Genomic DNA, 25,869 nt, shown 5'->3' with positions numbered 1-25,869 from the left:
CTAATGCTCACCATCAAAAGCTGATGGCGGCACAGCTGTGTTTCTGTCTCCAAGCTCTGGATGAAGCTCCTGCTCCAGCGTCTCTGGGAACATGCACAGCTATGCCAAGAACGAGCAAAACACTCGCTGCTTCCAAATTGTCTAATCTATGAACTGCGTGCTTAAACCTTCCCACAATACACGCATAGAGATGACATGACCAGCACTGTCTGCATGCTGAGGACTGAACTGTGCCAGCCACATTATTCTGCAAAATAACTCATGGCAGTTTCCTTCTCAGGAGCCAGAACATCAGTTGTCACTGATTGCTGCTGCAACTCAATCGACTTCTATCAAAACATCCATTCAAAATGAACCACCACTTGCTGTGTGATGCTGTTCTGTATTATCTTAACAACAAATAGAGTGCCTCGAATATTTTAATACTCTCAATTCCACCCCAGAGCTATTACCAAGTATTTTACCTGCTAAGAACTTACAAATGCCAGCTACAGGACAGGGAGAGCCTGGCAGCAACAGCCAAGAGGACGTGATGCCCTTGCTGTATAATAACCTGAATACCTCTAACTTACTAGACAGAAAAAATGAATCCTCACAACCATTCTATGTTAAAAATATTGTAATACATAGCATCATCCTGAGACATCATCCTTACGATCTCTGCTAAACTGAAATCTTTTCACTCCCACACCCTCAGGCTCCTGCCATTCGAGGCCCAGTTCCCCAGCAGCTCTTACATCTCCATTGCCCCTGTGGCACAACCTGGCCAGCAGGCTGGTTCAAAACGATGGAGTGCTCAAAAACTAACCCCAGCAAAACAAAGACACATCCAACATTCACCCACCTGAGCATCATCAGGACCACAATAAAGAATAGATAGGGGCAAAGAGAAGAGCAGGAATAATCTGCTTGTCTTAAACTGTCATGGAAACACTCTGAGCCTGAAAAACAGATTTATTTCACCTGCGCACAGTTCATGGCGCATAGCTGAGATTCAATTCAGTAGCAGAAAATGATGTAAAAATATGCAATTACAAGCTCATTACAGTATGTTTCATTAACTCAATGAGCTCCTTTATAATTGTAATAGACATTAAAAGATTAAAGTATTTGGATAAAATCCAAATACACTTATAGTGGTCTGCTGATTGCTGGAGTTCATAATTTTCACAAATAAAGTAACATTCTTTAACTAACTCCCCTGTGAGCATAACCACTGTTTCATCATTCTTGCTTTCAAACTTCAGCGTTCCCAAATTAAATTTTGCCGCTGCACTTGGGGTTGAGGGGTAGCAAATCACTGTTCACTTAAGTGTCTAATTCAATTTGACACAGTTAGAAGTGTTTTCAAATAGAGTGTCTGACTGAAGTTGGCAATTTTGAACTTCCAATAGGGTTAACACCTGGCTGAAAAGCTCTTTGTGTGAAAATGCCAACACTAAAAGAAAGCACAAAACAGTATCCCTGTCACTTTTTTTTTTTTTACCCGCTTGCAATAGTAATGTAACATCAATAGATCTCTAATGTTCAAGTAATAAATGTGATTGTTGTTAATCACTATAAAAACAGAATGGGCTCCTATTTCTCCCTTCAGTACAATACTTCTTGCTCTGTTTTGAAGATCAAAACTTGACTTTTATGGGTTTGGCAGCATGGTGGGTGACAACACTAAACACAAAACTCTACCCACTCTCATTTTACACTACATTATGTGATATTCACATTTGCATTGAAAGCATAAGCATTTCCAAAAAGTGGCAGTGCCCACCTCTACTAGAAGGGCGCTCCAATTCATCATCCCCCGTTCATGCTTCCCTACAGCACAACGATGCTCCACATTAGAGGCTGTGCAGACTTGATACTGTGTCCACAGAACTGTGGCCACGGCCTACCAGAAGTCCAGCTGTGTGGATGGACTCCGCATCTCTGAAGACCAGGAGTTGAGTCCCATTCGTATCTTCCTATCATATGAGTTCTTCATAGTTCTCCTATTGTATGAGTATGATATTCCCAACATGGGATTTTGCTCTGCTGTGAATTAATGCAATTTCCTTCTATTTTGCCTGGAAGACTACCCCAGTATGTAGGGCTCCAAGATACGTTCTCCACAGCATGCAACTCCCAGTTGCCTCCCCCGATCTGGCCATGCAAAACTTAAAACAGACTGTGTACATGGGAATATGACGGAAAATAAATTTTTCAAGTTCCATTTTCGCAAGTGCTACTCTCCAAACTCTGGAGCAGGTTCCTACCAGCCACATCTTCATAAGCTCTCTTCTTGGGGTGTAACATCAGCAAAGAATTAGGTGGATTTCAGTGTTCATCTCTTACCTTGCTGGTCTCACCTGCTGTCCCAACAGCTTTGACTATGACTAGAAAGAAAACTCCACATGAGGCAGAAGGTCTGACCTGAAGGGAATTCTGAAGGAGCAGTATACCCGAAGTGCCAATATGCCACGTAAGTGTCCAGGACAAAGTCTAATGCTCCCATTTAAACAAGGGAGAAAACCATATTTTTGTATTTGCAAAATAAATCCCCTGAGACACAAAAAACAGATTGTTACTCGACCTTAGTGTCATTGAGAGAATGTAATCTTGCCAATTCATTAGCAGCTAGTGCAAGATACACCAGAGAAAAATAATAAACTGGGGAAAAAAGAAAAAAACTGCAAACATCTTACATCTACCAAGTTTATTCTCTTTAATCAGTGCTGTGGGAAAAAGAACTCCCTACCACACATAGGTAATTACACTGTTAAAAATGAACAGAAAGGCTGCTTCAAAGAGTAGGATGTTAAACTTAGGACCAAGAACACTTGTGTTTAATCGTTTTTTATTCAAAGGCTGTGTGTGTGGCCACGTACTTGCCCTTTGGCCCTCTGTGCCTCCACCAACCCACAACTATAAAATGGGGCACTACACTTCCTCAGAGAAGTTGTGAGGCATTTGGAGGCTACAGGGGTGTGCATCTAAATCAGACTGACTGATCACCCAGAACAGGCTGCTGCCTTATTTATTCTTGTGTTTGGACTGACTACTTGCCTGGTTCTTTCTGCATTTTAACTTCACCAGCCCTCAAGGTCCTGAGAACAGACTGGCTTACGTCCCTATTTCTTGCTACTAGACAATTTGAATATGACACCTGTCATACAAATAAGTAATAATAAATATATATTTTTTTAAAGATGTAGAAGTGAAGGATGTTTCTGACAGACTCTGAAGATGCAATCTGTGCTTCTCAGCATCTCAGAGCACAATGCTGCAGTTACCCTTTATACCGGGCTGCTCACAAGAATACCACCTTTTGTGCTGGGACAAAAAGAGGTAAACCATTTTGTGGCTATATTTATTGGCCAATGCCTTTGAATTCTCACTCTGCCAAATTAAAAAGTTTCATTACCAGCACAAAATGAAAAATATATTTCTAGGTAGATTAATATAAAACAAATTAGCAAGGGAGACTATTTTTTTTTCAGGCAAAATAAAAGCATCACCACTATATTCATTTGAGACAAGACAGAAAGCACACAGAACATGCTGTAGGGAGCAAGCCCGAAGTCTCATTACCAATTTTCTTTACATGAAAAGCTCTTTTTTGTCACCTGAAGAGTCCCTGAGGCATACACACAAATGTCTGCAGAGCCAATCAAAATGCAAACACTCCAAAACAGCCCAGCAAGCAACAACCACTAGGCTCCTTACTGCCTTCTTCCTTATCTTCAGGCTTTCACCATTTAGCACAGGGGACTTTGCAAAACACCATATGCTTTGGTTTTAGAGCTCTGAAAGTTTAATCTGTCCTCAACTGAGAAAAAAACTTGTCATTTGGCTCTTCAGCTCAGCCATTCCTGGCAACTGCCTTATTTTCATTACATACACATGACAGGAAGAGACCGCTGTCCTGTGACAGTTACCTCTTACTGGCCCCAAATAATTTCTGCAGTTTTACACAGTGAATTAATGTGTGGCTACTGGTGACACCCTCTTTTGCTTTTAGCCATTTAATTGCTCAAGTGGAAATACAGATGTTAAGAGATAGGCACATGACAGGAAACACTGGCCCCTTGCTTTGAAGACACATAACATGACATCAAGATGAAAAATCTCACAGCTACAAAGGATCCCAGTTTTCTCAGGGTGCAAGATTATGGGGAAAGCATTCAAGGCTTCTTGCATTCTAACAAATCAAGCTGAAGTACTGTTGGGAAACTAAGGAGCTGCCTGATTTTAAGAGTTCCTTTCATAAATTCACCACTCTTTATTCTGCTTCATTAGCCAACCTTATTTAAGAAAAAAGACCATCTAAAAAGGAAGAACAAGACAAGGTAGTTTTGCATGCCCCCAGCCAAGTTAACCACGATATGCATTGCTGCTTTCCGTTGAGAAAACTCAACCATGCAGTTTCTAACAGCAGCTGAGAGCTACAAAGCCTTGCTGAGCACGTTTTCGCATTGCACAGCTATGCGTGCGGAGATGTACGCATGGCTATTAGCTCGTACATGAGAAGGAAGGGCTGCAGGTCTCCACTGCTGGGCTGCACCCCTTGAAATTTTCATTCCCAAGTTTGCAAAAAAGGTATTATGCTTTTATATAGATGAGAAACCTAGGAATTATATGCTTGAAAATAGCTTTCATTTTAGATTAAATGTCAGCTAAAGCATGATTTGACCTGGATATGCATTTTTTTTTTAATTATTATTATTAACTTACAACACATCTATTAAAAGTCAGAGGCCAGAAGTCATTTGTATTTAAGACACTATTTTTGCTTTTGTACAACGAGGCGATGACAGCTTTAAAACCCACTAAAGTCTAATCCCTGCTTACTCTAATGTTCTTTGCTTGCTTTTAGTACCTAAAAGTTTCACATGATCAACTCTTAGAAACGAGCAGCAACTGTCAGGAGTTTCACTGTGTTCTCTTCAACATGGACAAAAGCATAGAAACCTTTGCTTATTTATTTATTTATCATTAAACATGACAATCATTCACAGGAAAAATTCGAGCATAATGCTCACCTTTAGCCTAGGCAGTACAATTCATCTCTCTCACCTTTGGCAGTCTTTTTGTTTTCTTTCCTTTTCTCTCCTGGAAGTCCTTTATTTCCCTTGACGTGACCCATTCCTCAAGCCTTCTTCCTCCCTCTCAAAGAAATTACATCCACACACACAGACCATTTTTCCTCAGTTGGAGCTTCTCTACCAACTGCTGCACTCTCATTTCAGCCCGACCACATCCTGGCACTGTTCAGGGGCTGAGAGGCAGCAGGGACACTTCACCCCTCCCCAGTCTCTCTGCAGTTCTGAAGCTTTTAAAGCACATAGAAGCAAGATCTTCACGGGCAATTTGGGAATTTCAGAAGTGCACATGGATATTTCATTCTTCCTGTATTTTTTTTAAATGTCAGATTCAAACAATCTATGCTCCGCAGAAGCCAATTACTGAAGCTTTCACGAAGGTTAAAAGTTCAAAGGAAAGCTGGTTTCTTCATTTAGCAGCCTCTTTCAGCTACTCTGATAAAAAGAAGCCAAAGAACTTATGTGTAGATACAGCAGCAAGAGGGATGATGGGATGGGTTTCAAAATGTCTAATTCCCTTATTCATGACTCTCCCTCTACCAGGTTCTGATCTGAGCCTCTTCTGGGCACACCAGCCTAAAGACTAACCAGGAGCACTGAGAAGAGCCTAGGAGAAAGGCTTTTCCTGCTGCCTTTCTCCCTACACACATAGCAAACAGTCCCCAGAGCACATCTTACCCTGAATCCTTTGGGAAAAAATGTCCCTTATGCATAAGGCACAACCATGAAAATCATACCTCATTCTCTAGCTTGCAGGCTTACTGTGCCTTTTCTCAAAATCCCCTTCCTGCTGACAGATATAAATCAAGCAAGCAAATGTACTCTGAAGCTGAAACTTCACATTGCCACAAAAGGCTTTTTTCCTAACATATTAACTTTGCACATGAGCATAAGCACCAAGAGTAACACCGAAATCAGTAATGAAGGGACTGATTCATACACCCCAGAGAACAAGTGGTGAACAATGTACACTCAGTGAGATTTCAGCTTTATCCCCTATTAAAATAAAACCACGTGCCTGATCTCTAACCCACTTTGATTTATTAGTTTTTGCTTTTCAAGATTATGAAAGTAATCTGGAACAGAGAAATCAGAAGAAAACAATTTATCATGAAAGCCTTATATACCAAATATTAGAATAGCTATCAATCTTACTTCCTCTCTCAAAACCATGTATTAATAATTTTTAAGAACCAGATGGGAATTCCAGTTTGAAAGTTGCAAAAGTAGGCTAACGCAGATAATAAAATACTACATCCCAAATGTAACACAGCTTCTGCTACTGTACATAAACATCAGTTGGTCATCTATCAACCCACTGAAACGCCAAATGCATTTGGAAGATATTACAGTACCGACAAGAAAGAAGAAACAGTCCTCTGAAAAGGTCAGAGATGACTGATGCCAAGTTGTGCATGCATAAATCCTCACATCAAGGAATGACTGTGTGCCTTACATTGCAATATCTGCTTCAAACACCTTCCCAGTGCAGATTGTTTCACTGGGATGCAAATCTGGATTACAGTCCCAACGCAGAAAGAGGGAAGCCATGCTTTCAGTGGCATCCCATCCCAGCAGATGTTTGTCCTACATTCCAAAGTGGGTCAGACTTTCCTCTAGGCATTCAGGAAACTCCTAGCTCTAGCACAACGCCCAGGTTGTTGCAAGCCAGGAGGGAACTGCACTGATTGATCAAGAGCATCTGGAGGGGAGAAAAACCTTGCACAGTCCCTCCCTTTTATCACTCAGGGTCGTTAGTTCCAGCCCCACTGCCTGACAGAGAGAGAATAGAAGCTTACTTACAGCCCTCACTTGGCCACAGCTGGCCCTTGTTTTTATAACCTTAAAGAAAACTCAATGCCCCAGACAACTTTATAGGACCCTGGCAACCACAAGACAGCCACAACAACTTCAACCAGTCAACCCCAGTTCATTTTCATGCTCTTGGACAATCCGCACTCTCAGCAACTGCTTGTCTGCTAATCAACTCAAACCACAGGTCTGTGGGCCTATAGGTTTTTTATTTATTTCTTTGTATTTGTTTTTTGGAACATAGTGGCCAATAACATACAGTTGTGTGAGTGTTTGAAGCAATGTAAAAGTGCCAAGGAGAGCAAAGGAAAATGAAGAGACCACATCTTGTGTTCCTCACGAGGGAAAAATAAAAAAGGTGTAAAAGTAAAATCCTATGAGAGTGACAATTTTGGAAGATCACCTAAATGTTTTAAGCATTTAATTCAATCTCTTTTCAGATGTAGTCTCAGTAAAAACGTGATAAGGTTTTGCCTGCCAGTTATGTGAGCCAATCAACAGGGTATCATAATACCTAGGCTGAGACTGACAGACTTTTACCCAGTCTGCATTAGTATTATGCTTCTATGAAGGCATTTTTAGACGTTGTTCGACAATATGTTGTGTATTATCCAGTATATATGTATCTACATACATGCACGTGCACAAATGCACAGAAGCACAGGTCATGGAATAGCTCATCTACACAGTTTGTTCCCTCTTTCAACTCATTCTTTTGAAGTTAGGAAGCAAATGTGCAAGCAACAACCATTTAAAACTTTGTTATAATACCACATTGAATGGTAGTCCTTAGTTTCACTTAAGTCTTACACATACTGAAACTAACCCTTAGCTCTTACCAAAATTATGCAGCATCATTAACCTAAATAGAGCTGAGGACATGGCGCCTTTTTCCCTAAACACTAACGAAAAATTTTGCAAGTGTTCTTCTGAAATTAAGTAAAGGGGATGCTTTGAACAGTCACCTCAAGACCTCACTTTGCATCCTGCTCACCCGTTCTGACCCGTTACTCACACAAGGCAGATTCAGAATGACTTTCTGCAGCAGATGAAGCTGCAGAGCTGTACTGCTGCAGTCTGTCCCCTCTGCCGCTTTGACTCACCACCACCCAGTTCAGGGAAGCCTACTGGCAGAACAGTAAGCAGCAGAAAGGAGTGGAAGGCTTTCTTGTTACCAGGTTAGCTCTTGGAAACCACTCACCACAGGCACAGTGCAAGTGAGGGGGCAGGACTAAGGCAGCTCCCATCAGTGTAGAGTATGGTTGTGGTGGCAGGGCAGACAGCCCACACCTCCCTATAAACGTAGCTCTTGATGGATTCCACATCAGGAATTTGGCTAACACACCCACAGGTGGTATAAGTCGAAAGGACCACAACTCTCATCTTCCCCTGAGCCATGCTGACTGTATGAGGAAGGAGCTACTGAGAGCCCTAACTCTAAGAAAACAGCGAGATGTAAAAATCAGTGAAAGAACCCAAAGACCAGCCAGCTCCTGAGCACTGGTCCCAGCTAGGAAAGCAGGGACCTTACTTCACTTTGCTTTTGCAGCAATGAAGCCCCAGTATGGTATGCATTTGCAGCAGCACACGCTTCTAGCTTCCCCACTTCAGATCTGTTTTTATTCATCAGACTTTCCACATGGTAATCCTAGAAGAGCAATTATAATGCAATACTTTCAGCATCAAATTGGAGAGGACTAATTTGTGGCCACAGCTGTGGCCTGTTATCTGTACTTCATCACTCCAGTTCATCACAACATAAACTCCGTAATTCTTCAAACTCCTACATGCTTCTATACCACAACAGCAATTAATTTGTCTCTGCCATCCTATACCATTAAAATAAAACTGTAACATACCTCAATCTGAAAAATGTACAGTCCCAGCCCTACCCAACCTCTTCATAATTTAAAGAGGAACTCCACAACTTCAGCATTTAAGAATTAGGACTTTTGTCAGAAATTATCTTTATTCATATGCTTGTTTTCAAAGGATATGGGTAGATCTGACAACAGCACCCTCTCCATTAGCTCAACTTTTTAGTGAGTCACAAAAAAAAAATAATAGTTTTTCTCATAAAGTCTCATAAAAATAAAACTTACTGAACTGTTTTCATAGTTCTCCTGACATGGAAAATAAAAATCAGAACTAATCCACTATAAAGAGCTTAATCTTAAGTAGTAGTTTTAAAGATAATTCCAGCTAAGATACATCACCCTATAAATCTGTGCATAGGGAATTCATTTGATAATGCCTTCATTATGTGAGCACAGCCCTTTAATACTTTTAGTTAAAGCTCTTCCTGATAACAGTAATTGGCTTTTCATATCAGGAAAAGAGGGTTTCCTTTCTGTCATTTGAAAAAAAAAGTTAATGGCTTTTACAACTCCACCCAATATTAAAATAACATTCATTAGCTGTAATAACAATTCCTAGTTACATCATAAACAGATACCTCACTTCAAAGCAAAGATAATTTTAAACTTGAGTGACCGAGGTTTTAATCAAAAAGAAAATTCACATTCAAGTCACTCCATCTCTATTTGAACATCTATTCCCTCAGCTTGCTCAGTTCCATTCTCAACTCTTGGAAGCAAGCATAGTTCATATTAGTTCACTTATATTCCATAGGGAGTATGTGACAGAATGGCTTTGATATTCCTCTTAGCAATAAGACTAAGCCACATACAGGTTTCTAAGCAGGAACACACCATTTTCAAAATAAAACTGGATTTCATGAAGTAATTAAATACCTCATGCATGTGTCACAGCCATACCACTCAATAAGCTCAGTGATATAAGAGTGAGCTCAGAAAACAGACCCTGCAATAGGAAAAAGCCTAAATACAGCACGCATCCCTTTGTGTAAAAGCCATCTCAGGGAAGAAGGAAAAAAAAGGAAAAAAGCAAACCACAATGGCATGGCATAGCAGCCTAGAAGACAACAACCTAAAGGCCAGACAGCCTGGGATAAGAAGGCATTGGCTTTCAACCTTGCACACAGCATTTCTCCCTTGGCCTGCCACCCTCTCCTAACCGGTTTGCTCTGCTCTCCTTCACAGTGCTGACCTGGATCCTGAGCTTCACATCTCCTGATAGCTGAAGATGCTGCCACTCCACCCCAAATATGAAAGCATCTCCTGTTCCCTTCCACTTGCCCCCAGGCCTGAGAGGGAACTAAAGAACAGGTTGGTTCCCCACACACACCCCAGCACCAAAGCCACTAGCCAAAGCCTGGACCCAAGAACCAGAGCTAACCACCATGTCAGCAGTACCCAAATAAGAAGCCATGAAGCTAGTTTTTGTTTTTTCCCTCCACTGAAAAGATTTGTGACTCTAGTTAACATCAATATTTTTCTCATCTGCACTACATGGAAAAAATAATAATAATAAAAACACTGAAGCCCTAACAGTGCTCCAGCTCTTTGTGTCGCTCTGACATCCAGAGTGATGTACTCATGCAATAGAAGACAGCAACATTAACACATTCAGTACATAATAGGCTTTACGAAGTATTAAGGCATAGCTTCCAAGTTCAGTGGACCTCTACAAGTTTTTCTGAGGCTTAACCAAAGAACAAATGCAGCAAAGTCAAAATGAGCAAGCATCTCAGTTGCAGCAGTCTTCAAAATAATTCTTGCTAGCTTCCCTGCAGGCCTTTTTCAAATTATTTGTGCAAGACAGTGTGCGCTTTCCAGATTTTCCTTTCCACTCTGCTGGGATAGGTGGATTATAAAGGAACATATTCAGTTTGCTATCCTCAGTACCTAAATTGGAATGAAAAACTATTTTCCTCAGCTTGAATGCATCATCTTCACTATGACCATGACTGTTTAAATCCTGTTGCTTTAAAAGAATAAGATGTATATTGTTTTGTTAAATGGTTTTACGTGACAATTCGAAATGAAATATAGCTAAATGCATACTGCTTTGTACCTGAGCAAACTCACATGGGTAACCAATTAAAAAGAGATCTAAAAGAAACAACCATTTATCTGCAGAGACTAAAAGAAACAAAACACCAACAACCTTCCAAAAACAAGCCTCAGCTCATAGTCGGAATACATAACAAATTAATGAGATTCCAAAAAAAAATGAGCTTCAGAAATAATAGTTTTACTGCACATTATAAAGTATGTCTCTGTGTTTTACAGACCTTCTGTTGACTCACTCCTTCCCACAGATGACAGCCTTCTTTCCTCTTTTGCTTTATCATCGTGCCCTTTACTCTGCAGATAACTATCCTTTCCTGTCAGACACATACCTATGCAAGTTCAAAGATATATTCGCTAACTTGAATTTAGCTTTGAAATCTGCTGCTTGCACTTCATGATTGAAAACAAGTTTTGCAACTCAAATTGTTTACCTACTCCGGCTCCATAACAATTAGACTAACAAGAGTTATCACCTCTGTGAACAAATGTTGTTTTTTTAATGCAGTCATTTAGCTTCATGAGCTCAGGCTTTTAGAATAACATCAGGAGTTGATATTTGCAATAAAGCCCCAGGAGTTGGTATCTCTGCTAACTTTGTGACCTCCAAATCTCAATAGACTTTCTGGGAAGTTCTGGAACTTGCCAGTTTACGTGTTACTGACATATACTCTTAGGCAAATATGAATCATTGCCTAGGTACAACCAAATTCTGCGATTTGTCCATGGGCTTATGCTCACTGCAACAATTTCAGGGCTGATTTGCTTAGCATCCCTCCCACAACACTACTGACCCAAGCCTATTCACGATATAAACCAGTGCAAACTGAATACGTGAGGCACGGAGGTTCAGGGCACAGACCTAGAGCTGAGATAAACGTATCTTTTTATTTGGCAGTCTCCCTACATTTTGATGAAACATGAAGGACCTCATGCATCCTGAAGAGTCCTACCACATAGGAGAAGGAATACATTAACTGCCCAACATACCGTTTACTTGCATGCAACGTTGCAAAGTGGCAGCCCACAATGCATTCCTGCCCTGGTAGATCCTGGTGCAGATTATCAGCATGAACTCTGCTGATAAGACTTTCACCGAGGTCATGCAGAAAGTCACTGGCAGAGTTTAAAGTAGAAAATACAGAGAAAAACTCTTTGCCTTTGGTTTCCAGGAGGAAAGATTTCAGCACTCAACTCCTTAATTCAAGTCTTCTGCTACAGCTGTAAGAGCAGCTTCTCACACACACAGCAAACAGTACAGGAATCAAGAAAGATACAAAAGGAGACCAACTAACTACTGAAATGTGCAAAGTCTTTATTTCTTTAAGATATTGCATAGATTCTGAAGATGACTAAGAATTTTATTCATGAAAAATCTACCCCAAATAACTCAAAGAACATTCAGCGTGGGAGGTTCTTTTGCAAAAATTAAATAGCAATTGTGATGAAGTAGTATCTTGTGTTGTTACCAAAGAATTTACATTTTGCTCATGCTCTTACCTAACTGTGTATAGCCAGGAACCATACACAAGGGATACCAGACAAGTTGTTACCTCAAAATGTAGAGTTATTTAAGAAGAAAAAAAGGGGGGGGCGGGGGAGGGGCAACTGTGTGGGGGGGGGGGGAGCAAAAGGAAGGTTGATTTTAAAAACAATCTTAGGGCAAAATTCTCATTTTGGAGGTACCCAACAGATCTCACTTCTAGTTGATATCAGCTGATGATCTGCACAGAGCCAGTTTTAGCTAGCATTTTCTGAATTGCTAAGTACAGAGCATTTTGGATCTATTCGTGCTTGAACTACATATCACTGAGTTACCTGTATCCATAGCAAATGCCTCATGATTTGAAACCTTGTGCCTCAAAAGACTTGCCAGAAGACAACAAAGGCTATTGGCACAAACCAGTATTTGCTATAGAATTTGTAGAGTATGCTTTTTAGAATTCTCCCATTCTCCCTCACCTTTGCTATATCCACAGGAACGTTATTTTAGTAAGTGAAGCCGTGAGTCCTTTCCTTTCAAGAGCACCATCTAGATGTTTCATGAACATTAGCACATCAATAGTTACTCTTCCAATACTGTCATTAAAGCATGTGTATTTTTTCAGGATCTCAGTTTTCAAAGCTGTTGATAACTTAGAAGTAAAACTAAATAAAAACTTAAAAGAAACCTTGAAAACCTTATTATACACACTGGGTAGATAAAAAAAAATAACTGGCTTTTGAGGGGCACAGCATTACGTCCAAAACTACTGCCCCTTAAGCATTCAGCTTAGGGTTGAGGGCATAATACTTATTTGTTGTCTTACTTCTGTAAATCCAAAAGAAAAAAGTATATCATGGCTATATCCTGATTTGCTTTTTAAAATGTATAAAAACAGTTCTCCTATTTCAAATGTCTTTTGCTTAACAGTAAAACAATACATTTGTTCAGCTGAGATCAAACACTGTCCTAAACTGATGGAGTTAGACAACGTGCTATTATGCTTCAAAGTCACATGTAGCACTTATCAAATGAAACGTCAGAAAAGCAAGGCATTTAAATGCATATTTGACATACTTTTTGCAACTCAGTATGTTTCACTTCTCAATGGGGCTGTGGGTGGGAGAGGAAAAGGTTGGTTTATTATGGATTTGAGAGTAAAGGCATTGCTTGGCAATTCAAATCATCAGATGCTACAACTGCCCACTGCTAGATGTTGCCACGTTCTGGAAAAATACATGCCAGAAATCATCATGATGCGTATCCAGAGAGAGCCCTTACAATCACTGTCTGTATGCTGCAACATTATACAGCCCTCATGCTGTAATTCCAATGTGAGTAATTTCTGAGGAAACTTTCAAGCCATTCATTCTTGTTTGTGCATAACAACATTTACTATTCCCAAGTACCCCATGTCACTGGATTTACATCAAGCCTTGAACAATGAAGCAAAAGTATTGTCTTTTGAAAGGTCCAAATCTGCTGCTGCCATTTTGTAAACTAACTTCTATGCTACTAGGTTCTGGTCAGTCAAAGCAAGGTTTCTCTCACATTTTGTCTCCAGTTCTCTAAGGGGGAAAAAGTATTTACCACCTCTTGATTAATGTGAGTATACTTTACTCATTTAAAATAATGTGTTAAAAAAAACACAAAGCACATTAAGATTACATTAATAAACTAGGCTAGATGTAGATGCCTCAATTCCACACACATTAAATCTACAGTTTGATTGTCTTCATCACAATTTCATTAAAAAAAATAGCTATATTCATGAGCAAAGTTCCTGAAAATCATTGATTTTCCCCAGCTCCTTTCTCATCCTTGCATTAATGAACAAAGCCAAAGACAAATTTCATACTTCCATTTGGATTCTAACCAAGTACCATCACAAAGATGTTATTTACCATTTCTCACATAGAGGGCTCTTAGTCTCTTCTTGAAGATGTTAAAATCAGTATCATTAATTTATAAATGAAGGATCTGAGACTCAGAGGACTGAACTGGGTAATATAAGTTAGCAGAGGGACCTAGTCAACATGATCATGGTAATGCACAAGAAATACTATCCTTGAATTTACACTGAACTAGCTACTCTCTTCTACAGCTCATTTGAATGTCTCAATTTGCCTACAAGAAAATAGTGAAAGTAAATTCAGATAAACGTTACTAAAAGCAGATTAATAAAATTACATTAAATTTTTAGAGCCATTCAGTTAAAATGTAAATGCTTTTAATTTGATTTAATGTACTTCACCGAGGAACTAAATGAGCTAAAAACACTTAAGTTGCACTTAAAAGCTCTTGCATAGAACTACTGTGTAATTTTAAAAGCTCCATTTCCAAAGTGAACCTTAATACAGATTAATTTTTCCAAGTGTTAGTATGGTGACAAGCCCTCTGCATACACTAAAGGTCACTTTTTCAAAGAAGATGAATAACCTTTTATGTAGCATAATAGATGGAGATCACTGATGATTTGCTGCAGACCTATACATTCACCTCAGACTATGACACATCAATTTCTCACTTACCTACCCTAAAGTAATAGAATTCAGATCACCTTGATCTGAGGTTAAATGTTACCCACCTACTAGAAGTCAAATCTTCATTTTTGATCTCGTAGCAAAAAACAGTTTCCAACTTGGTCTCAACCAGATTTATCAGTTTTATGGTCTCTTAAATCTGAAGGGCAGATTTCACATAAAACAGCTAATCTTATTTACTAATGTGAAGATTGGTCGTCTACAGAAGGATTAGATTTTGCATTGTTTAATTTCACATATGTCTTCACTTCAGTTGATTGAAATGTTCCTCCTTCAGAAGCAGTTTTCCAGCTTTCCTTGTGACAAGATGGTTTCTTGCAGGAGGTTCCTTGAGGACATAAGAAGTAGGCTGATTATTTTGTGAGCAAAGCTTCCTCACATCTATAAAGGCTGCATGTGTAAAACCCTTCACCAAGATGACCATGCTTGAGAGTCAGGCACCAGCCCACAAACTCCTTTGTGAAATCACAGAAGGACTCTGCCTTCCAGTTCAGAACATTTAGTAGTACACAATGAGATCTGGAGATGCAATTCTTCCTAACATTGCCTTTTCACCTGACAGCTGCTACTCCACAGCAAAGCCATAGAAACTGTCCTGTAGGTCAGGTCTTTCATGCAACCCAACAATCACCTCACCCAACCTACACATCAACATCCCGGAGGGTGGTGGCCCAGGGGAATAGGTCAGCAGCCAGAGTTGGAGGGGAAGGCAAGGAGACCCAACCACGAAAGTGCAGGAACTAGTGTATGGCAAGTTGGTATTTGACATCTTGGTCTTGATGGGGATGAGAACAACAATCACAACAACCACCACACACATTCCTAATATTGTCAACTAATGAAAGTAAAATAAATATAAAACTAGAAGAGGTTGCATAATTCATACAAGTCAGCATGCAAAGGTAAATCAGATTCTTCTACAACTTGAAACCTAACCTGTTAGCTTGTGCAGAAGACTATGAACTGTTTTCACTGAGATTTTAGCTTAAATTAGTTAAATTAAGAACCCACCCTTTTTCATAGTTAATTCAAGGCTACAGATGAAACCAGAAATGCATCTCCTCCCACTCCTATCACCCACCTCCACAGAAAAATATTTAAATAGCAGAGATTTGTAATCTAGAACAAAGAGTAATATTCTATTAAGTATCAGCTCATTTAAATAAAACTCTCTCCAGCTTTAATGCATTCTGAAATGCCTCCTCACTGCTTTGTTATTTACTTGATATGTCACACTAGGTCTCTCAAACATTAGGATACATTTTTTATGTATATAAGCCTGTAATAATAGATTTAAGGTATTTATAATTTCAAATAATTGCCTGAATGTCTTCTGAATATCAGTAAAATATTCTGTAGCTACATAGCTGACTTTTTGTTACAGCTTCATTACCTAAAGAATTCTTTACTGTTTGCAAGTATTCCAGAATTCCTGATCATTTTAACTGAACGCACATAAATAATCTCTTTCCCACTAACCTCTTATGTGGGCCATTACTACAGAACTAAATCTCACAATCTGATGTATTTATTCTCATGATATCCACCTTAGATAGCAATACCAGACAGCATTAATTACTACATCGAGAGAAAAAACTAGTAGGTAATCACATACACCAAAAGCATACAAAAGCTTGAAATATAAGATCAGTAATTGAATGGAGCTGAAATACAAATTTACCCAATTTTAGGATAAAGCATCAAAGACCAGGACATTCTCATGTGACATACAAGGGTCAACCCCTATTGTTCTCATGGTGATGACTTCAGGTTGGAAAGGTCAGAAAGATACAACTCACTCTCCACAAAATTGTTCAAGAAATATAAACACAATGTGAAGTATGTTCACTCTGTGCCTATTAAGCATAACCAGAAACTAAATCTGGGGTGAAATGAGGATAAAAATATGCAATTTAACTGAACACAAACAAGGTAATACCCCAGAGAAACCAAACTTATTTTTTCCATCATAAATCTGAAATGACTGAATAAACTGTAGTGAAACAGAGATGAGTAGCTCATCCAGCTAATGGGATGTGTGCAGTATAATGCGTAACAGGAGTAGCCAGAAGCATTCGCTGCACAGAATGAAGTATTCATGAGTACTTTGGTCACATCAAGAGGGACTTTTGAACCTTGAGAACTATTATTCCCTCTACAATAACTAACCAGACCCTCTTTCCTGATGTGAAGCTTCCAGATTAAGCTTGGAGCACATTCACTTGCCATGTAACTCGGTTGTAGTTGTAGTGTCCTGAGTTGCCAGCTCAGCGCAGACTGTCCTTTCTCCCAACAGGCTTTTCACAATGAGCACTGACTCAGGCTCCAGCAGAACAAGAAGGTAGACAGCAATAGCAGATCAATTAGAAAGCAGCAGAAATGCCCTAGCATTTGTGAGATAAGGGCAGGGAGATCAGACAGCTCCCCTGAGAGAGGGAGTTAGGAGAATACAATATACAATCTTACTGATTGTGGAGTCCGTTTTCCCCAAGTCACCCCAGCAGCAACTACCCTGAAGGGACCAAGAACAGATGGCTTCACGGTTTTAATAGGCTACATAAGGTAAGATACAGTACCATCCAAACAGCACAGGACTGATAATATCTTTAACCTCAATGTAATAACCAATCTAAAAAAAAAAAAAAAAAAAAAAGATGACCAAAAAAAACACAACCCGGAACTGTACTAAACCTACTTAAGTGTCTGATTCAAAAATTCAAAGTAGTTTTCAGATGGCAGATTGCATTGTGTAAACACTCCTTTGCAGCAGGGAGAAAAGTTGGGATTTGTAAAGAACAAGGATGTGATTTTTGTAAAAACAGAGTATTATGTAGATATCTATCCAACCCCCAGTGGTAGGGGGGCTGGAATTAGAAGATCTTTAAGGTCCCTCCCAACACATATAATTCTATGATAAATTATTTTATATATTTATATAAATTATTTGATTTTCTATTTATCAAGTACTTGTAAAAGTGCTCAGTGTTATCACTGAGTGAAACTAAGTTAAACAAGAAAATGTCATCTTCTGTAAGAAACTGACGATCTAACTGACAAAAGGGGATAGAGAAGATGCAGTGAGAACCCCAAGATGAAAGATGAATGTTTTGATACCTTTGCATTTGATTGCTTCCTGTTTGCACATCTGAGCCAGTGTTCTTGCTACAAGGTGGCTGACACATGGGCAAGTGTTTCAGAGCAGACTATTGGTAAGGCACTTCAGAAGCAGAAGTAGCACAGAGAAAGCCAAAGTCAAGATGAGGCAAAAAAGACAAATTTGGAATCACTATTAGCACAGGGAAGAGAAGCATGAAGGATGAATTAAGTAATCTGAAAAGAGCTGAGGATAAGGAAATAAAGCTGCAGGACTTGACACTTAGAACATAAAGTTAATAGAGAGCCACTGTAAGAACTTGCAGCTGATGCTGATGTAATAAGAGGAAGATAGACCAGAGCTACCCTGCTCTGCAGGATAGTTAGAATAATCATCACGGCTATTCAGAAGACATACCCGATGAATGCAGGCAATGAAGGAATTCAGTACCTCCTGTTTAAAGTGAGAGAAACAGTAATGCAGTTAGAGGAAAAAAAAAAAAAAAAAAAAAAAAAAAAGATGAGCAGTTTTGCTGTTGTTGTTTTTTGTGTTTTTTTGTTTGTTTGTTTGTTTGTTTTTAAGCCAAGCTCTCAAGACTTCAGAGCACATTCATTACTAGAAGACCAACATGTCACATCTCTTTATAAAAAGTTTGTGAGTATACTAGCCAAGAGTTATTTTGGCAAAGTAAAAACACTGCTGTTGCAGATGGGCTTCATACAAACGAGTTATTATTTTCTTAATAAATGTGCTTTTTCCCCAAAAGAAATTCTCAACCTATGCAAGCCCTCAAATTTATTTTTCTCCTCACCTACAAATATAAGACAGAATACGACATTGTTTGTTTGTTTTCTTTACTTGATAGGAGACTGATTTTTTTCTCCAGTTTGGTGGTATTCCAAGTGAAAAGGACAGCAGATACACTTTTGGCAACTGTACAGGGTGTTGTATTTTTTTCCCCCCATAAAACACTTCACTGTGCCAGCTTTCTGTGAGTAACCTCAGAAATAATATACTTTTTCTGACACATGACAGTAGTGCAGTTAGTAAATAAATTAGACCCATATGAAAATGTGATTCATGTGCAGTGTCATTACTCCGAAGAATAAGGTGGTGCAGGGCTATCAGAGGCCATCCTATACACAAACCTTCAAATGAAAATTCTTCCCCCAGACTTTTGCAAAGCCCTTTTTGCAGCTCTTCAACACTTCACAGTCACTGTACAAGACTTTCAAGCCACATAAGTGTCCCTCTCGCAAGGAAGCATGAAGGTCCAGCACAAAACTGATCAGACAGAACTGCATCCTCATGACACCTCACACACGGACAGAGTAAGAGGCATCAGTGGTTTCACTGCAACCATACAAAAACTAAATGAGTTTGAGAGGTTTCAGATAATTATCTTTTTTTTTTCTGCATAAAGAACAGGAAGGCACAAACAAGCATAAAAATATAGTATGGAAGCAACACTTTCACCACAAGACATACAAATGACTGTTCGTAAGTCTGGCTACATTACAAAAAGTTTGTAACATGCACATGTCATAGTTTGCACTGAGAATAAGTATTTTAGTATTTGAACTAGGCTAGCGATCCTTAAGTCAGCGTTGCCTGCCATGCCATGCAAGTGCCCTCAGTCAGCATATGTAAAAGATCACCCTGCTGAAGGCTTTTCATACCAAGATCTCACACACATGCTCAGAGCAAGTAGCTATTGCCGGCACCATCAGCCAGAACACATGTATGCCTGTGATTTTTACACAAATTGACGTCACATCCAGAACGAGCAAATTTCAAGATGCCATACTCTACACAGAGAAGTTTATTAATACCAACCCTTTTTACTTCCCCCTCCTCTCCCACATGTCAGCAGTTACAGGTCCAGATCTAGAAGATGAAGGGGATTACTGCAGAAAGCCGAAGAGCTTGGCAGTATAACCAGACTGGGAGTAGGAAGCCAGGCAGATGCAAAAGGCCTGGTCTGACACAGCTTCTGACCCACTTTATCAGCTTGGCCACGCTGCTTTCCTTCTTGGTGCTGCTGCTTCTCTCCATCTCTGTACGAGCTTACACAATCAGGCTGAAATCTTCAGGGCAGCGACTGCCTCTCCCCATGCTTGGTGAGCAACAGCTTATAGGCTTGACTCATAGCTTAGTGAAAGAGAGGGGCTGATTTTACTGGGATCTGCCATGCCAAGAATAAAACCATCATTTCACTTAAATAATGAAGAGTACCCACAGTTCAACCTGTCAGTATTCTTTAAAAATATGTACAGCTGGAAGAGTGGCATGTTGCTCTCATTCACTAGTTTGCTGTATCCATATTGACAGCCACGATCTCCTCACAAGGTCTGTTTGGGGAGACGTTGCTTCCAGGGTCCGTGTTTTCAGTCTCTGTCCTCTTTTCCCCCCGCCTCTCCTGCTTTATTCCCTCCTCCAGTATAGCCCCTCAGTCACATCAGGCAAACTATTTGTGGTGTGGCACAGGGAGCTGGTCCAAGTCTCAAGTGAGCAGAAAAAAAAAAAAGTGTCTAAAGAAAGACAAACATCTTATTTTTAACCTGGATCTGTTCCCTGACTGAGCTTATTCCCCACCACAGCAGGTGTATCAACACACCTGAGGAAGACGTGGAGCAAGCGAGGCTGCAGCTATTCCTGAAAGAGATGAACATATCCATGACAGTGGCAGGAAGGGTTTTAAAATATTAGTATTAGAGTAGGGGGGTCTTGCACTGGGGAACTCTTCAAACATCACAAAACAGACTAAATACGTATTCCTCATGTTTTTCACAGTTTCCTTTGCCAGTTTGGCTAATTATACGATATTTAAGTTTAAACATATGTTGCCTCCCTTGCAGTGAATCCTCTCCTCCTACATGATACAGCAGTGAAGTCATCCTGCTGACTTCAAGCCGAATCCTGCACCTTCTCACGTAGGTGGGCATTTTTAGTTCATCTGGAGAGCAGTCCAGACCCAAGAGTGCAATAATTCTTGTTGCAAGAAGCCACCAGTAGCTCTACCAGCCCAGGTATCCCAAAACACACCATCCAGGTGCCATATATTAAAGAACCAGCATAACTTCCACTGTCCCAGACATCTGTTTCTTAAAAGGTAGAAGACACTCAGGACGCATCTGCATTGGTGGGAAAGGTGAACCAGCAGACCAGTGGCTTTTACTCTCCTTCCCTCTATACCATCAGCAATTCACTTGAAGATATTTGAGATTTTTTTTTTTTAAACCACAACACACAAGCAAAGAAAATTCCAAATGGAAGAAAGTGGCAAAACAGTAAGCCAAAAGATGTATTTAGAGGAGGAAAAAAAATCTCGCAGGCCTTTACGAACCATCATGTACTGCTGACAGGAAAATCTTTGTTATTGTATTCCACATTACGAGTACCTTGAGTAAGAGGAACAGCAGCATACACCACAATAGCTGTGTTTCATTAGCTTAGCAGAGCAGAGGATTTAAAGGGAAAAGACAGCAGCTGAAAATAATTGCATTAAATTAACATTAACCCACAAACCAAGAAGAGGCATATAATATGCAGGATGACTGCAGAAGCAGTAACTCAGAATTAATGTCTGTGGAAGATGAATAACCCCACTCTTGGAACTCTAACTGGGATCCGGAATCCTAAAGAAAGAAGGTTCACCCTAAACAGTGTTCCCCCAGAGAGGAAACTAGGGAAGGAAAGGAAAACATGGCCTAGTTAAAGATATCAGTAGGTAGGAAACACAGACTGCAAAATCATGTGATTCCCAAAGGACTAACATTTTTATGGTTTATACACACATTCCCACACATTCCTTCTCAAAAAAGGACTTAGAAAATAAATCTGATTTTAAAAACTATAAATGAAACAGACATGTGAGAATTTAAACACTTAGGGCAGAAGAGAACAAAACCTCAGAGAGTGGAGCAAAAATGGCAGTCAAGTTTGGAGTGGGCTAAAACACAGCCAGAAATGACAACTGTAATTCAATCTGTGGATGTACTTTACAACAGCCTTGATGCCACATGGGCTTAGAAAAGAACAGCATCACTAAAAAAGGTGTTTAATAAATTAAACTGTTGGAACAGAGAGACACTTCACAATCTTGGAGTGTGCTTTCCTCAAGTTAAAGAGGGAAGTTATGTTAAGCTTGGGAAGGGAGGTAATTACTTCAAATAAATAAGTAAATAATATTAAAGATGTCAAGTTACAGCACCCATTCATTTCATCTAGGAACAGGTATCAGAAGTAAGCAATGATGTTACTGAATAACAAAACTCCCCAGTTCTTTCTCCCAGTTCCAGCTGGAAAAGACACAGCCTGGTTAGACTGTTGGCTAACTATGAATCAGAAGGAAAAAGCAATCCACAAAATGAGGTCTGAGGAAAGTCATGGCAGAAGTTACTACATGACCACCAGAACTGATGCCTGGTTAGCCACTTGCCATCTGAATTTACATGACTTCCCCAGTTGGAGATGAGTAATAAATTCTAATAAGCAAGCCAGCATTTGGAAACAATTAACATCCCATTTTCCTTAACCATCATGTTCAGGGAAGTTTTTACGTCCCTTCCACAGCCCTGCAGGACACTAAATTTTAACCTGTGGACTTCACAGTTAAAGCAAAAACTAAGCAGCAAGGTGTTCATGCTGTAAGGTGTTTAAGTTCCAACAGATTCTTTATCAAGCACATAAATATAATTTGTAATCCATCTTTACTAAGCAGAAATAATATACTTTTTAGTTGAGCTTCCCAACAAAGCAAGTTTTTATAACTCTTCATCTGTATCTGTCTACCATCTGGACAGCGCTATTCCATATAGCCCCACAGAAAGGTCTTTTTCAGGTTTCTGTTAAGTCTCCTTCATCAGCAGTATCACTCCCCAGTTCCGCTCTTTCACTGACTGACCAGCACAGAACTGCCTGAAAATGAATAGAACTTTAATTAAAGTCTTGAAGCTTATGTTTAAAGTAAGTGCTCCCAAATATTTTTATTTGAACATTGATGACAATTTTAGAGAAGCCTGAATCTCACTTAACTAGAAGCCCCTTTAAAACTAGTCTGGCAGTGAGGCTCTGTGAACAAAAAATAAAATAATAAAATAAAATAAAAAAGAGAGAGAGAGAAAAAGAGAAAAAAATCACATCCTACACATTTCAGGGTACAAGTCAGGTAAGTTGTGAGATGGCAATCTGCTTTTTGCAGAAGTTTTGGCCTTCAGGCTTTTCATATCTTAAAGGAGTGAGAGATTTCTTTATTTCTTAAAGAAGTGAGAGATTCCATTTCTCATATATCTATGTAATCCAGCAAAGCAAACATCTTCTCTGTGAGCAGCAGGGTTAAGGCCTGAATCCCTACTGTAAGTTTTCAGAAGTTAAGGCTCACATTCAAGTCTTCCCGTTGCAATTTCTGCTCCATCTAGTTTCCTACTTTCCCCAAACTTGTCTGCACTTTGTATCTTTGGGACTTCTATTGTTCTGCTGACTTGGCTTGAATCAGACAACAATTTACAAGTTGCTGGAGAAGGGAAGGGGAAAAGACACAAACCCCACCCATACAAGCAATAGACTATTGCTGTTTCTAAGTGTACCAAGGTAAAAATTGAGAGGGTGGAAGGATGACCTGACTTCTGGAACAGAAGCCCTTCTTGCTCTCCACACCTAACAGAACATTTCACCATTCCAAAGCTTTGGCGTATAAACGTTGGAAACATTAAGCAATGAAGAATTAAACCTGATGCTGTCTTCCATGTATGATTTCAGTTAACATTTCCATTTCATTGTACAAGACCTACTTCCAGTCCCAGTGAAACACAGCATTTATTACCATCCTTTGCATTTCTGAATTTTTCAAATAAATAGAACAGTTCAATTGGAAGGGACCTTCAAAGATCATCTAGCCCAAGTGCCTGACCACTTCAGGACTAACCAGAAGGACATTATTGAGGGCATTGTCCAAATGCCTCTTGAACACCGACAGGCATGGGACATCAACCATTTCTAGGAAGCCCATTTCAGCATCTGACCATCCTCACAGTAAAGAAATTGTTCGCTATATATAATCCAAAACTTTGTGCCATTCCCACATGTCCTGCCTTCAGTGACCAGGAAGTAAAGACCAACACCTCTCTCTGGTCTTCCCCTCCTCAGGATGTTGCAGAGAGCAGAGAGGTCTCCTCTCAGCCTTCTCTTCTGCAGGCTAGACAACCCAAGTGTCCTCCCAGGACAGGCCTTCCAGCCATTTTACCAGCTTTCTTGCCTTCCTCTGGGCACTTTCAAGTACCTTTATATCCTATTTATACTGTGGAGCCCAGAACTGTACATGGTACTCAAGGTAAGGCCACATCAAGGCTAAATATAGCAGGAGAATTGCTTCTTTGGACCAGTTGACTATCCTGTGAATATCCTAAGTTAAAAAAAAATAATCTATAGCTGTTCTAACAATCTGTAAGTTTTTCTTCCATTTCCAACAGTTATTTGCATAGCCACTCTCTCATCTAAAGTAACTGGGAAATGAAAGATAAGTCCACACACAAAATGAGAACAGTAAATCAAATGACGTGCTTGGCAGGCTCATGTTGGTGTGATGACAGCAAGATCCTGGAGCAGCACAGGCCTCTTATGAAGAAGGGTCATGGAGTTCCTGGGCAGTTTCTGTAACCATCATCTGACCAAATGAGCAATACTGAGACAGACACAGCCGTCGGTGGAAACTGCCTGTCAACTGGTGAACACCCAGGGAGGGGACAGAGTTGGCATCCAAAGCTCCACGTGTCACACTGTACGGCCTGCCCACGTTACCGCATTAACAGGACTGGTGAGCTTTTTAATCTCATCACATCATTAAGCACTGAGGTGAAAATGAGAAGTGGGGCTGCAGAACGCCTGCTAAAGTAAGCTTGAGCACACCATTTTATTTCTCAGGTTTTTAGTTTCCTGACTGAAAACATAAAAGGTATTATTAGATAGAAAAACAAGCTATTGTTTAGGAAAGGTGTACTTGACCCAAGTGGGATGACAGAAGGATTACTTAAAATGTTTGTGATTCATCACAGTTCAGTAACTTCGCATGAATGCTAAAGCACTTCAGAGATGTAGAAAAGCTTGTGCAGGTGCAACAGGAGCGATGAGTCAGTTGTTGCAGAGCTGCTCACTTCAGTCGAGGCCATGGCGCTGAGGAACCCGTGTGTGGCAAAGAAGGGGTCATCAGCAACTCCCCACAGACCAGTTGTATTTAGACAGCAAGCTATAAATGCAGACACTTACTCTTTTCTCTCCATGTTTAGCTTGCCTCCATGGTAAAATTTACAAGCATACAGCATGTAACTGAGTCAATGCGGTTCCTCTTCAGGAGCAAGCATAAGAAAAGAACCCAGGTTAATCCAAAATCATCTAAATTCTCAACTAAACAGTAACTCACTGCTTCTTTTCTTCCAGATCTTCTAGAAAGAACTTCTGAAATCCTCCTCTTAATATATACACCTGTTTAATTTAATTCATCTTCAGCTTTCAAGAAAATACACCATTATACCATAATTTCAAAGGATGCTCAGTCCTTTAAAACAGGACCCCCCCCATGCACATGCTTGTGGATATAAAAGCCAAATGTTTTGATTTAAAGAATGTTTCTTGAATACAAATTACCATCTCTGTCTCCTACATATTAAAAATCTTCACAGAAAAACTTTCCAAGTTCTTTAGAAAGTAGCTATTGTCAGAAGCATAACTGCAAAAGACCAGTACTTCCCACTCAGCTGATCTGACCCGTGCATTCATTTTCTCCACCATTATTCATGCTTATACTGGGGGAAAAAAAAAAAAAAGTGACCATACATTTCTTGGTTTGCGCAGAATCAAAAGGCTTATTTACACACAGACATATACACAAAGAGAGAAATTAAACTTAAGGACGTTTCACCCTAATCTAATG

General features: G+C 39.8%; 1 protein-coding gene across 5 annotated transcripts in view; it reads right to left on the bottom strand.

Moving 5' to 3' along the window:
- Nucleotides 1-25,869, bottom strand: part of ELMO1 (engulfment and cell motility 1) — a 310,601-nt gene that overhangs the window by 273,076 nt on the left and 11,656 nt on the right. The window contains exon 3 of one of the 5 annotated variants that reach the window (XM_027451441.3): nt 14,893-15,176. The exons of 3 other annotated variants lie outside the window; for them this stretch is intronic. The gene's annotated coding sequence lies outside the window, so the exon portion shown is untranslated. Of the gene's footprint in view, nt 1-5,052; nt 5,265-14,892; nt 15,177-25,869 lie in introns of those variants that run through there. One more of the 5 variants, XM_027451443.3, reaches the window with a different exon arrangement.

The sequence above is a fragment of the Anas platyrhynchos genome, chromosome 2 (genome assembly GCF_047663525.1).
Source record: "Anas platyrhynchos isolate ZD024472 breed Pekin duck chromosome 2, IASCAAS_PekinDuck_T2T, whole genome shotgun sequence".
NCBI lineage: Eukaryota > Metazoa > Chordata > Aves > Anseriformes > Anatidae > Anas > Anas platyrhynchos.
This window is presented reverse-complemented; position numbering and strand designations above follow the sequence as displayed.